This window comes from Hylobates moloch, unplaced genomic scaffold (assembly GCF_009828535.3).
Source record: "Hylobates moloch isolate HMO894 unplaced genomic scaffold, HMol_V3 SCAFFOLD_12, whole genome shotgun sequence".
In the NCBI taxonomy this organism is placed as follows: Eukaryota; Metazoa; Chordata; class Mammalia; order Primates; family Hylobatidae; genus Hylobates; species Hylobates moloch.
The window spans coordinates 77209073-77222694 of NW_026652287.1; positions in this window are offsets into that span (position 1 = coordinate 77209073).

Sequence of the window (13622 nt, forward strand, 5' to 3'; positions counted from 1 at the left end):
ATTACTAAATCTGTTTGTTTGCTCTTATCCTAAGCTCTACAAAGGTAGGTGATCTACTGGTGTACATGATCTCTGTCTCATTGCTCTTGAGAAAATCACTTTCTTCACTCATAGTTAATGGTATAATGAAAAATGGACATTAAACAAAATAAAAAATCAAGTTGAAAACAATGTTCCACTGGGATATACCTTTGAATTATGTTAACATTATTAATATATCTATTCTCATTTCCTTGTAAATGTAGTCTACTCAGTGGTTTTTTTCTAGTGATCTTTCCTTTTCCTAAATGAACATGTAAATTAAACTACAGATATAACGGTCTCCAAATATGTGTATATATATATTTTTTTGACCATTTGGTTACTTTAAATATATATAAATTTGAAGCATAACATTGCTACTTGGTTGGATTAAATGTGATATTTCTTATACTCTAAGCCAGATTTTTTGTTTTGAAAAATTAATTAGTACATAAATAGGAAGTATAAGGCATACACATGGCTAGGTATAAAATTGCTTTTGAAGTTTTCTGTATTATTGTGTCCTGTAATCTAGAGAAGAGAGTCAATGTGGAATCAGAGAAAGAGCATTGCTCTGTGAGTCAGCATATCTACAGTGTCCCAGCTGGGCCATGCACCAGCTATGTGACCCTGAGCCATTCCAGTCACCTTCATAGGCCTCAGTGTCCTCACTAATAAAATGAGCATAGGCTGGCTGGATGTGGTGGCTCACGCCTGTAATCCCAGCACTTTGGGAGGCTGAGGTGGGTGGATCACTTGCAGTCAGGAGTTCGAGACCAGCCTGACCTACAGAGTGAAACCCTCTCTCTATTAAAAATAGAAAAATTATCTGGGCATAGTGGCATGCACCTGTAATCCCAGCTACTTGAGAGGCTGAGGCAGGAGAATCGCTTGAACCCAAGAGGCAGAGGTTGCAGTGAGCCAAGATTACGCCATTGCACTCCAGCCTGGGTGACAGAGCAAGACTCCATCTCAATAAATAAATAAAAATAAAATAAGTATAGGCTAATAGCATATTTCTAGTTTACTGAAATAGTTATTATGAAGAATGAGCTAGAAGAACCGTATAAAAATACTTCAACTTCAAAAAGAATATGGAAAATTTAAAGAATTTCTTATAGAAACAATCCTTATTTCTATAAGGATGTTTGGCATAAGCCAGATGATAAAATGAAGAGTTTTACAAGTCCAGAGAAGAATTATTATATAACCCTTACCATACAAGCTTTCTTATTGTTCAAAGAGGAACTGAATGTGTGTTGGAGCTAGCATATATGTCTTTTGCTTTCAGCATCTCAACTCTTCTCAAGCTTTAAGGAGTTTTCTTATAAACTTGTGAAACACAAAGCTCTTGGCTACATTTGCTTTTCTACCATTGGCAGAAAATGCCCTTTCTCTTATTCTGTTTGTTGTCAGCATCGGCTGGAGAGAATTTCCTGTGTTTACTCTTTTCTTCTGTCTACACTTAGACCTGTACTTGGAAGGCAGAATGATATTGTGAAAAGAGCACTGGACTGGTTGAGATCCTTGAAGTAGGTTCTGGATACAGTTCGATCAGTAACTAGCTCAGTAGCAGTTACACATCATTTAATTTATCTTTGCTTTATATTCGTAGAGTTGTAGAAGCTCCAGGTTTGAAAAGATAAACATCAACAATATAAGATAGTTGATTTTATCTGTCCCTTAAAAAAATAAAGATCTACTTAAATCTTTTAAACACCATCTCCAATGAAAGAACGTATAATAAAATAGACTTGGGAGTCAGAATTGAACTTAAATCCCTGTTTAGCTACTTACTACCTGCGTGACCTTGGGAAAATTATTTATCTTCTCTATGCCCCAGGTTCTTCCCTCTAAAATATAAATAATAATATGCCACATAAAGTTGTGGTGAGGATCACATGAGATAATGCATGTAAAGCACTTAGTATGGGGCCCAACAAATGGTGAGAAATTCAATAAATGGTTGATGATGACAATGGCAATGACGATAATGATGAAAATAATAAAGATGATGTTGCTTAGACTCAATTTGAGCACTGATAGTGATGGACAACTATTACTATCTAAGATAGCACACTCTAATTTGTGAAATTATAATGGCTAGAAGTATCTTATCCTAGCCATCCAAAATTACATCTTCTTATCTCCAGATATTCTTTTGTCCAATTTCTGCCTTCTAGGATCATAACTGCCTTTTATACATTTGAAGATGGCTATCACATCCCCTACACTACCCTCCTGTCCGCATAACTCCTTTGATTGTTTTTCTTTGATTTTTTTCCTTCCAATTTCTTTCAATCAACTTCTATTTAACTATCGAATTCTTGTCATCGACCCCAAACCAACTCTTTTAATCAACATTGATATACTAAGATGTAGTAGTCTTCATTTCCAAGACATTTAGTAATTCTTCAGTTTAATATTCCTTTTCTGCATCTGAAGGAGCCCAGAGGTCACTCAGGGCATGGGCCAGCCTTTATGTGTACTACCAATTCTGCTCATTTTGATTCTGCATCTGGGAGAAAACTCTATTTATTTATGGCTACTGTGTACTTTACAAAGTTTATGGAGAATATAGGGTAGTAGTCCTAATCCAATGATGATTTTTTAATACAAACACTCATAACATTTTTAATTACCCTAAAGGGTTAGATTGGCTAATCAAATTTCATTTTAATAACATCCCCCCTGAAAGTTGAGCCTTTTAAAATATTACACAACTCATCCAGAGAATCAGCCTGTGCAGCAGAGAGACTGTAGTATTATTTTCTTCAACTTTACAGAGATATAAAACCAGAATTTTCTCAGGGACAATGACCAAATTGCTTCTAATTACAGGTATTTCCCAGCCAACTGGCCATTGGATGGGTTTGTATATATCACGGCAGACTGGCCAATTTTGAAAACATATTCTCTCCTTTTATACACAGTTGTCCTTTATACAGTTGGAGACAACTTTGTATCTCACTCATTTGCCTTGTATCATTGTACTTGCCTCATCCACCCTATCAGATCATAAGCTCTTGGAGGACAGAGAATTCTCTTATTCTCCCTAGTGTGTCTTGTTCTGCCTAACATAGCACCCTGCTCCAAATGTCATTCAATAAATTTTGTTGAATGGAATTGAAATAAGGACTATAAAAGCTGAGTGAACAGGTGAGTTTAGTTCTGAAGGAGACAGAAGATACATATAGCCATATGGTGACATTGTATATTCTGAAGTTTTAAGAAATTTGGATTCGAGTTTCCAATTTATATTCTTCATTTTCATCAGTTGCTTATAGATGGGTCAATTTTGATCATAATAAGGGTCAAAATAATTCTCTAAATTATGTTAGAATTAAATATTACCATTAAAGATAATTAAAATGCAATAATTATAATTGCATTTTTCACTTTTGTTTTCTTCACCCATTATTAGTGGTGATTATAGCATTGCTTAGGAATCAAAGATGACTAGTATTGATTTTTGCTGACAAAATTTCATTCAACCATTTGTTTCAACATTTATAGAAATACTTATTGAAAAGGCAATCCCCCAAATGGATGTTTTAAGTATGTGAATAATTCTTCTCAGCTCTTCTGCACTAATTGTGCTCTGATCTTTTTTTTAAACCCTGTGATATTGTAATGATCTGTAGTAAATCACACTCACACTGTTTTCTATCTTAGAGCAGGTAATTAAAGTAGGATATGACAGAGTGAGACAGAAAGAGAGAGAGAGACAGAGAAAGGAGGAAAGAGACACACACAGAGAGAAGGGAATTTGTCTCCAGTTTTTCCTTTAATCCACATTCTGCCCAACACCTTCCTGCCATCAGGGATCAATTTGTCATCCCTTCAGACTGAGCTCCAGGCAGGATTGATTCTGAGAATTAATAATTGCTTGGATGATCTGGTTCAGGATCATGTTTCATCAGCACCTCTCAGAGGCTGGCTTATTCTATTTCTTCAACATTCAACAGTATCTATTAAACACCTACCATGTACCAGACACTGTGCAACTTTAGGAAACAGGAACCTTTCTGTAGTGTGCCTGTATAATTTTTGGCTGCCCAGTATCCCTTTACAACTCTCAATAGCATCGTAATGTTTTGGGGGCACCATCGCTCTCTCATATGTGTAGCTTTGCAGGGCAGAAGAGTCTAGGTTGGTGCCTCTTACCAGAGAACTCAATGGGACTAGAGACTCTGAAGAAGGCATACAACCTCTGTTCAGCCAGTTGCAAGGTCTTTACTGGTCTTTTGAATCTTCAGTAATTGAACCAAACACAGGAGTGACCTTGGCGCTCATTCATTGCAGCATTGGTATGATGACATGAATGTCCATAATATGAAGCCACTGCTGAAGTTTCTCTTTCTCGGCCCTCAATACTCTCTTTCCTGTCCAGAACAGAGCCTGTACCTCTGACTTTCTGTCAGTTCTATAAATATATTAATTCCGCTCCCGTATTCTTCTAATACATTTCCTGTGTTTAAGTTAGGCAGAATTTGTTTCGGCCAAGGGCACTCAGTGATGCACCTTGGCCCACAGCTAGTGACCATTCCAGCATCCCAAAAGCTCCAAGGACCAGGCATTGTTTAGATTAGCTGAAACTATTGAAGATCACCTGGTTTGTATTCATATATGAGCCCACCTAAATTGTCCTAGACTCTGGGTGATGAGAGCTCAGAGCTTTACATGCTATTTCATTGACATCATATGAAAATTCAGGCCATTACTTATTTTCAGCAAAGAAGATAAAAAGGAGCTCTGTGTCATAAACAACTACCAGCAGAGGGAAGGAGGGAGAGATGAGGATATACCTTACAGGCCTGTGCCAAAGGAAAGAGCAGCAAAACCTAGAGCAGCCCCAGGATGAGAGAGGCCATAGGAAGTGAACACAGATCACAATATTTTCCAGATGAGAAAGAGAGAAAACGGGAAAATGAAATTCCCACAAGGCTTGAGAGGGTTGTGTGGGAATGTAAAGGAGATAACTGCCAATATTCAGTGACATGCTCCAGGCCTTATCCCAGGGGAACCCATGATACTAACCGTGCTTTCTCAGGAACATTCATGTCCACAAATCTTGGCTCCACTTATCTGCCCACACACATGCTGGAAGGCCATCTTTGTACCAGGCCGGATCCTAGAGGGTTTATAGGACAGGGTCATCCATGCCTCTGTGTATGTGTGTGTGTGTGTGTGTGTGTTGTAAGTGTGTAAGAGAGAGAGACACACACACAACTGAGTTCTAACTTTGTCAGGACATCTTCTTAGAGAGAAAACCCTCTTTGGAGTGTCTTATTCAGTCTCCCTAAATCTCCTCTTCCGCTCGGCCCCTCCTATTATCTACATGTTTACTCTCCCTGCTCCTCCAAACCCAGTGTAATGGGCGCTTCTTTAACTGTGCATTTTGATCCTGTCTCCAGACCTTTCCTTTATCCTTTTTTGGGGGGGAATAGATATACACAATCATTCTTATTTCTTTTGCAAACTAAATAATTATCCTAGTATTTTGTTCAGTAAGAAAGCTATTCTGGAAATCTAATTTTCCTTCCAAGAGTTGCATAATCAATTTGGGAGCTTCAAACATCTGTAATCCTAAGAAAATTTTAGGGATTTTTTTTTAAACCCCCAAACTCAGACATACACAATTTTAAAAACCATAAAGTAAGTTTGCAAAGTGAATGTCTTCTCATTCTAGGTATTTTTATCTCTCCAGTACAGTTTCGCAGGAGCGTTTCCTTACTATTCTTTTCAAAGCACTTCTTGCAGTTACTGATTTTCAGGCTCAGTGTCTTTTCAAAGATGCTTTTCTGGGGACTGTTGATTTCAGACCATTTCAACTGCATGAGTTATGCAAGTGTGATAACTTTTTTTCATTCTAAAAAAAGATGCTCCAGCCTATTTTTTTGTGCTCATAATAAAAGCAAAAGATAAAGACCAGCATTGGGGATTGGTGTAGACTTTGCAGAGATAGGAAGAGCTAAGAAAATTTATATACCAAATCAATAGCACAATCAAAGCTAGGAATAGAGGATGGATGATAAAAATGAAGCTTCAAGTTAGGCAAATAATTACATCTTTATTGCATTTATAATTACATTTTTATTAACATTACCCTTTTATTTGCTTCAGATATTAAGGGAAACATAAAAAGTTATTCTGAGTTTAGGAGTAAGAAGTTATGTAAGATCTAGCTAATACAATGTGTCTGCTGTATGAAACAAGTATTTATTGAATTTTTCAACTTATCTTTTTGTCAAGTGATATTAGTTCCCCAGTAAGTGTGTTGCACTGTGGACTCTTGCTGAGTTTGAGAAATTTAGAATCTTAGGGGAATTTAAAATTTAACTCCTATTTTTAAATATAATCTGTGTGTTTGTATATATATACATAAACACATATTTAAATAAAACCATAAACATATCTGAGGTTAAATACACATGAAGCAAAATTTGGTGAATTTCTATGCATCACTGAATTCCCTGTTGTCTCTTGGAAGCAAAATGTCTGTTTCTAATAAACTTATTGATATGAATGCCAAATGAAACAAAATGTCATAGGCAAGACAAAGAACTGATTGAGGAGTTGGTTGACTGTTTACCAGTGGTTTTTTTCATCTCCAGTATTACTGCTATTAATGAAGAACATGTGTCCTCTCGCACTTGATTGTGGGAAACTTTATTACTAGAGGTAGAAAGAGCATAGAGATGTACCTCTGAGCATGGCTTCCCTCTTCTCTGTTGACCAGCAGAACTTATCTCTTGGTTTGTCTCTTTTCCATGGTAGCCCTGACAAAGTGGGCTATAACTCTCCATAAATCATGGGATGATTGTAGTTTTACAGTCAAAGTCTGTATCAGGTAAGACTCATTCAGCAGCAAGTAATACAATTCTCAACTAACGGAGACTTCTAAAATAAAGATCTTTAATTTTAAAATAAAGGCCTCACTTCTCACAGAGTGAGAAGTCTTAGAGTAGGTGGTTCTAGATTTGGTACAGAAACCCAAAGTTCATGTCAAGGAACCAGCACTTTTCTATCTTTCTGCTCTCTCATCTTCAGTTTTTTTATGTTTTAGTCTTCAAGTTACAAAGTGGCGCTGAGGAAGCGTTATGGCCTCTGGCCACCATGTTTGATTCAGAGAATAGGCTGGAGGAAAAGGGCTTTTGTGTGTGTGTGTGTGTTAGGAAAACAAGTCTGTCCCAGAAGATCCTTATTAGACTTCCTTCTGTGGCTCATAGACAAGAATTGAGTCACATGTTCCCCTACTCCCATAACTGCCTGGAATACTGGCAAAAAATGATTAACTAGCAAAGGATAGGGCTGCTATGATTTGCTTAGAAAAAGCAGGAGTCATCTTTACAGGCTGGGCACATCAACTCCTTTCCACGCTACAACATTGGCAGGGAAGGGGGGAAAGGCTGTTGTGCAATTAAGTTTTCCAATTTCCCAGGCTGTGACTTCCATGACATCTCCCTCAGTCTCCTGTGACTCTGCAGTGGGCATCCTCAGGACGTGGCTCTTGCTTCACCTTGGGTTCTAGCCCTCCAAGCAAAAAACCTCCCAATCATTGATTCATAGAGAAAGGCAGGTTGTTTCTTGTGACTAGGTCTAACTTACCATTCCAAGGTTTGTCACATATAATTCACAGCTTCATATTTCTGTGCTTTTCCAGCTATTTTTAAATTTTAAACTAAGAGGTTCCCGCTTCAAAATATGCCTTTATTGGGCCGAGTGCCATGGCTCATGCATGTAATCCCAGCATTTTGGGAGGCCAAGGCGGGTGGATCACCTGAGGTCAGGAGTTCGAGACCAGCCTGGCCAACATGGCACAACCCCGTCTCTACTAAAAATACCAAAATTAGCCTGGCGTGGTGGTGGGTGCCTGTAGTCCCAGCTACTTGGGAGGCTGAGGTAGGAGAATCACTTGAACCCGGAAGGCAAAGGTTGCAGTGAGCCAAGATAGCACCATTGCACTCCAATCTGGGCAACAGAGTGAGATTCGATCTCAAGAAAAAAAAAAGAAAAAAGAAAAAAATGCCTTTATCCTTTTTTTTCCCCTCCACTATGGATACTTTTATCTGGGTACAAAATAAAAGGAGATATAAGTCTTATCTTCTCTAATTTCTGGACCCATAAGCCTCTGCCAGAGGATAGCTTGTGATGTATGGCGTCTATGTTCCCTTATTTCTGCTATTAAATACGCTCCTGGCTGCTCTACCTCTCCCATAAATTTTAACTAATGTATATAATGGTTCTTTCAGAATGGGTTTTTCATTATGGAAGTTATTTTTCACCACAGGTGTGTCACTATTTGTAGAATAGTATTTTAGTATGTTTTAAACTCAATTTTTGTACTACTTTCTTCACAGAAGAAAGGGGTAGTTTTTAGACATTCCACATAATTTATATGTTGGAAGGTATGCAACTATTAATTTAGACTTTATTTACACTTAACAACTGATTTGAAAACAATTGAAAATGCAGATAAACTGGTGTTATTTATGTTCATGTTTGAGCATAGTAGGTGATATTTACAAATCAGAAATTTACCCTCACAATAATATTGTTGTTACAGATATTGAACAATATTGAATATTCCTGCAATCCAAGATGAAGAAAAAGGAAGTCTAAATGAAATTAATGTCTCAGTTTTGAAACAGTTGCTTCTTTTAGTTTTTTTTTTTTAATATTAGAGGTCTTTCTATTTGGAGTTTAATTGTTCTTTCTTCTCCCATTTTTAGTCATCTTCAATTTAGCAATAATTGCTAAATGAGTAATTGTCTATCACAATAAATTGCCCCATTGTCTTGATCACCTAAAATCCAATACAGGTGTCAATTGGTTCTCAATAAGGAGGTTCAGAAAGTGGCTGGTGTTGAAGAGAGAAATACGACTATAGAGGAAGGGCCCAAATTGCCCGCTATAAAAATTTAATTTAATACTTTTTAAAATTAAAGCTCTTGTAATATGGAGAGGGCCCATCTGTATCCCCTGTTACTCCACAAAAGAAGCACTCAAAAATACCTCCAGAAAGGAAAGAAAGATAACAGTTATGCTTCCTTGGGCCTGAAGTCTTGTCTGGCGGATCTTTATAACGAAATGAAGGCAGAGATAACAAGTCATTTTTTTTTTTTTTTTTTTTTTACTTTGCTTCATTTTCTTAAAAGCCATATACCCCAAGATACCATAGAACTGAATAAAATAGCTTAGATACTGATTGAAAAGGCAGACTCAGAGTCTAGAAATGCAAAATAACAGCCCATATGCCAAACCACATGCATTGTAAGGCTGGATACTTCTGAAGGAAGATTTTAAAGGCGACAGAGAATTCCAAATTTGGAACCCACAGAGACATCTGGTATCTTAGAACTTTCCATTTTCCTTTGGCAGATATTTCAGTGAATTTTCCCACCTTGGTCAGAGTGTATAATTATTTTTAAGCTTATTCTAATTTTAACATATTCTATTTCACTGTTACTGTGAAATGGCCCTACTGTCAGGACCAACCATTTAATTTTAACACTTAGGTCATTTAGCAATTTCTTAGAAGAGCCAAATAAGGGGGTAGAATTTAATTAACACAATGGGTACACTATTGACTTTTTTGGGTATTTGTGGCATTTATGTATATTTCCAACTTTTGGTCTTCAAACACATGCATGTGAAATAAATAACAGATGAATCAAAATACAGAAATGGCATTGCATTCCAAATGGCAATGTTCATCATCAGTGTGCATGAAGTGGCTCTACCAAAACGATCTTAAAAGGTATCATCATGATACCACTTGCTCCTTGCAAACCATTTGTTAATGGCTGGTCTGTGTCTACTTGAAGTATTCATTAGTTTGGATGCACATTTGCCCAATGTGGGTAGTAGGATGGGATGGGAAATTGAGGAGATTGATGAGGCTTTATTACTGTGAAGAAATATACCAACACGTGCATACAAGGATTACTGAGTAGCAATGAGGGCTCAGTTGAAATTGCATAGTATGAATATTTAGTAGTGTCAACCATATCTATTTAATGACACTCAGTGTCATAGAGTTGTGTTCATTTTAGAGTGGAAAGGGATCATCCAACTCTCTCAATTGACAAGTGGGGAAACTGAGGCATAAATAAGCTAAATAAGTGGCCCAAGTCTACATAGCAAATGGCAGGGCCCAAGTCTACATAGTAAATACCATTACATAGTAAATTTACGTAGTAAATTTCTAGACCTAAATGTAAGACCTGAAACAATGAAACTCCTAAAAGAAAACATAAGGGAAATTGTTTCAGGACATTGGCCTGGGAAAATATTTTATGAATAAGACCTCAAAAGCACAGGCAACAAAAGCAGCAATAAACAAATGAGATTATATCAAGCTAAAAATCTCTTCACAGCAAAGGAAACAATCAACAGAGTGAAAAGACAACCTACAGAAGGGGAGAACATATTTGTAAACTACTAAACTGACATAATTAGTATGTAGAGACTATACATGTCTACATATCTAATACGTTCAACAGCAAACAAGCAAGGTGATTAAAAAATGGGCAAATGATCTGAACAGACATTTCTCAAAAGAAGACATACAAATGGCTAACAAATATGTGAACGGATGCTCAATATCACTAATCATCGGGGAAATGCAAATCAAAACCACAACGAGGTATCATCTCATCCTAGTTAAGATAGCTATTATCAAAAAGACAAAAAGTAACAAATGCTGACAAGAATGTGGAGAAAGGGAACTCTTATAAACTGTCATTGTTAACGTAAACTAGTGCAGCCACTATAGAGAGCAGTATGGAGGTTGCCCAAAAAATGAAAAATAGAACTAACCATATGATCCAGTAATTCCACTACTGGGAATTCATCCAAAGGAAAGTAAATCATTATATTGAAGAAACATCTGCACCCCTGTGTTTATTGCAGCACTATTCACAATAGCCAAGATATGGATTCAACCTAGGTGCCCAACAGCAGATGAATAGATAAAGAAAATGTGATATATAATCACAAGGGAATACTATTCAGCCATATGAAAGAATGAAATTCTGTCATTTGTTGCAACATGGATGGAACTGGGGTACATTATGTTAAGTGAAATAAGCCAGGAACAGAAAGTTAAACACCACATGTTCTCACTCATCTGTGATAGTTAAAAAAAAGTTCATTGCATAGAAGTAAAAAGTAGAACAGAGGATACTAGAGGCTGGTAAGGGTAGGGGGAAGGGAGGAATAGGGAGATATTTCTTTGAAGGGTACAAAATTATAGCTAGATAGGAGGAATAAGTTCTGGTGTTCTATAGTGCTGTAGGATGAGTATAGTTAAAAATAATATATTCTATAGCTTCAAATGGCTAGAAGGAGGATATTGAATAGTCCCAGCACAAAGAAATGATAAAAGTTTGAGATGATAGATATGCTAATTACCCTGATCTGATAAGTATATATTATATGTATTGACACATCACTATGTACTCCATGAATATGTACTATTATTATTTGTCATTTTTAAAAAAATAAAAAATAATGAATACTACGTTAGAAAGACACGGTGGCCATACAATATTCAAAGATGTTTGAAAAATCTAGGCTTGCAGAACTATAGATTTGTCCCGCTGGAAATTTCTCTATTGGTGAATTTCACTGACAGTATACTTATGCTTCTTATTCAAAAGGAAGCACAGCATAAAGTTACTGGTATTCAGATTCTCTCATTTTATCATTAGTGAAGCAAAAGTAATAAATTGTTTCTTAGGCGAAGTAGGTTAAAGAATTATTGGTCTCTTTATTCTTCTGCATTTTTTATGGGGTAAATTCCCAATTAGTAAGGATTATTAAAGTCTCAAATTGCCAATTTTGGGGCTGAAAACTGCTAGGAGCCCTGCTATATTTGCTTTGTTTTTTTGAACCTCCTGAAGTTGTAATAAAGCTTTATAATTTGGCGAGTGTAATGGCTGGTCAAAATACAACCACTTAGTGCCTTTTACCTTACATCTGTCCCTGTTCATACTTTTATATCAACTGTTTGGCTCTGGTGGATACTTAGAGACAGTCTAGTGTGACCAACCCTTTGATATAAAACCTAGTTTATTTCCTAGAATGAGGTATCCTGTGGGCTACATAAAGTGAAAACAGTGATGGTAATCAATGCTATATTAAGACATGACTCAGAGACTCCCTTGTAGTGGCACTTAATATAGAAAGATGTTTTAAATATGGAAAATATTTTACAACATGGATTGCCCATTCAATATCCCTTTAATTAAAAATTTAAAAATTTATTCATCATTATTTCTGGATATTGTGATCATAAACCTTTTCATATATTTTATGTGTATATTTCAAAATGTCTACAAAAATGAGTCACATTTTAAGAAAAATACAAATATTCTTTTTACTGAAAGAATAGCCAAGTAACTGTAAAAATTAAAGTGTAAAAAAGAAGTCTCCTCATTCAATGTAACAAAGTTAAAACATATCGTGGCTTAGAGGATTTGGATGTTTTTAAAAGGAGGATGGTGGTAGAAGTAAACTTTTATACTTTCCTGATTGGTGTTACAGAGAATAATGAGAAGAGATAACAAGTAAGAAAATACATAAACAAAAAGTACAATAGAAATGATTTTAAGGATAATAAGCATTCAAATGCTATTGTCGTCTATAATGATAAGGTACCTCTTTTTTAATGTGGCAACTGAGTTGATACTGAACTTTCAACACACAGGGAGTACAAATAACCTAACCATCAGATGGAAGAATTAAACAGAATAATAATACTTTACATTTATGAAGCATTCACTTGCATTTGTTTCCTCACACAGAATAGTTTACGCAGACTGTGTTTTTATAGGTCGTAACTGATTTAATACTTATGGTGTTATAAGATGAGCAAGGCAGTCATTTTTTACGCCCATTCAATACAGAAGAGGAAACATACTCCAAGAGGCAAAATGATTTGCTCAGGCTGAGATGGTGGCTTGGTGTCTTTTCATAGCTTGATGGTAAAATACCTGCTTGTCGAACTACATCTCTGTAGATGGATTTAATTTTTGTCCTTGTGTAATCTCTTCTTGTCCACTGAAACATTACCCTTGCTCTTGATGTAGTTATGTTTCTAAATACTAATTTATTATTCACACTCTTTTGATAAAAAGAAAAGCTTATGTTTAAAATATTTTAACAATCAGAATAATATGGGTAGCAACCAATCTGAATGGTTGCTGGATCAGGCACTGCTTCATCAGGATGTCCCACAAGCAAAGGGCGTGGCCGTATGGGTGTGTATCAGCTGCAGATCAGTGCTGTGACAGAAAACCCAACTCACACTGTTTTAGGGAATTCAGGAGAATTTTTTGACATACATAGCTGAGCTGTCCAGATATGTTCTTATTTAGACACAACAGGAACCAGGGGTGCAAATGACGTTACGTCTTTCTCCACCTCTTAGTTCTTCTTTTGTCTGCACTGACTCCATTTTCAGGAGGCCTATCTCTGCCTGTGGTACAAGGCGACTTACAGTGGCTCCGAATGAATTTACATCCTCTTTCCTTGGCAAAAGTGAGTGTCTCTCTATTGGTTGCCTCGGCCAGTGCCTTGGACAGACTTTAAAC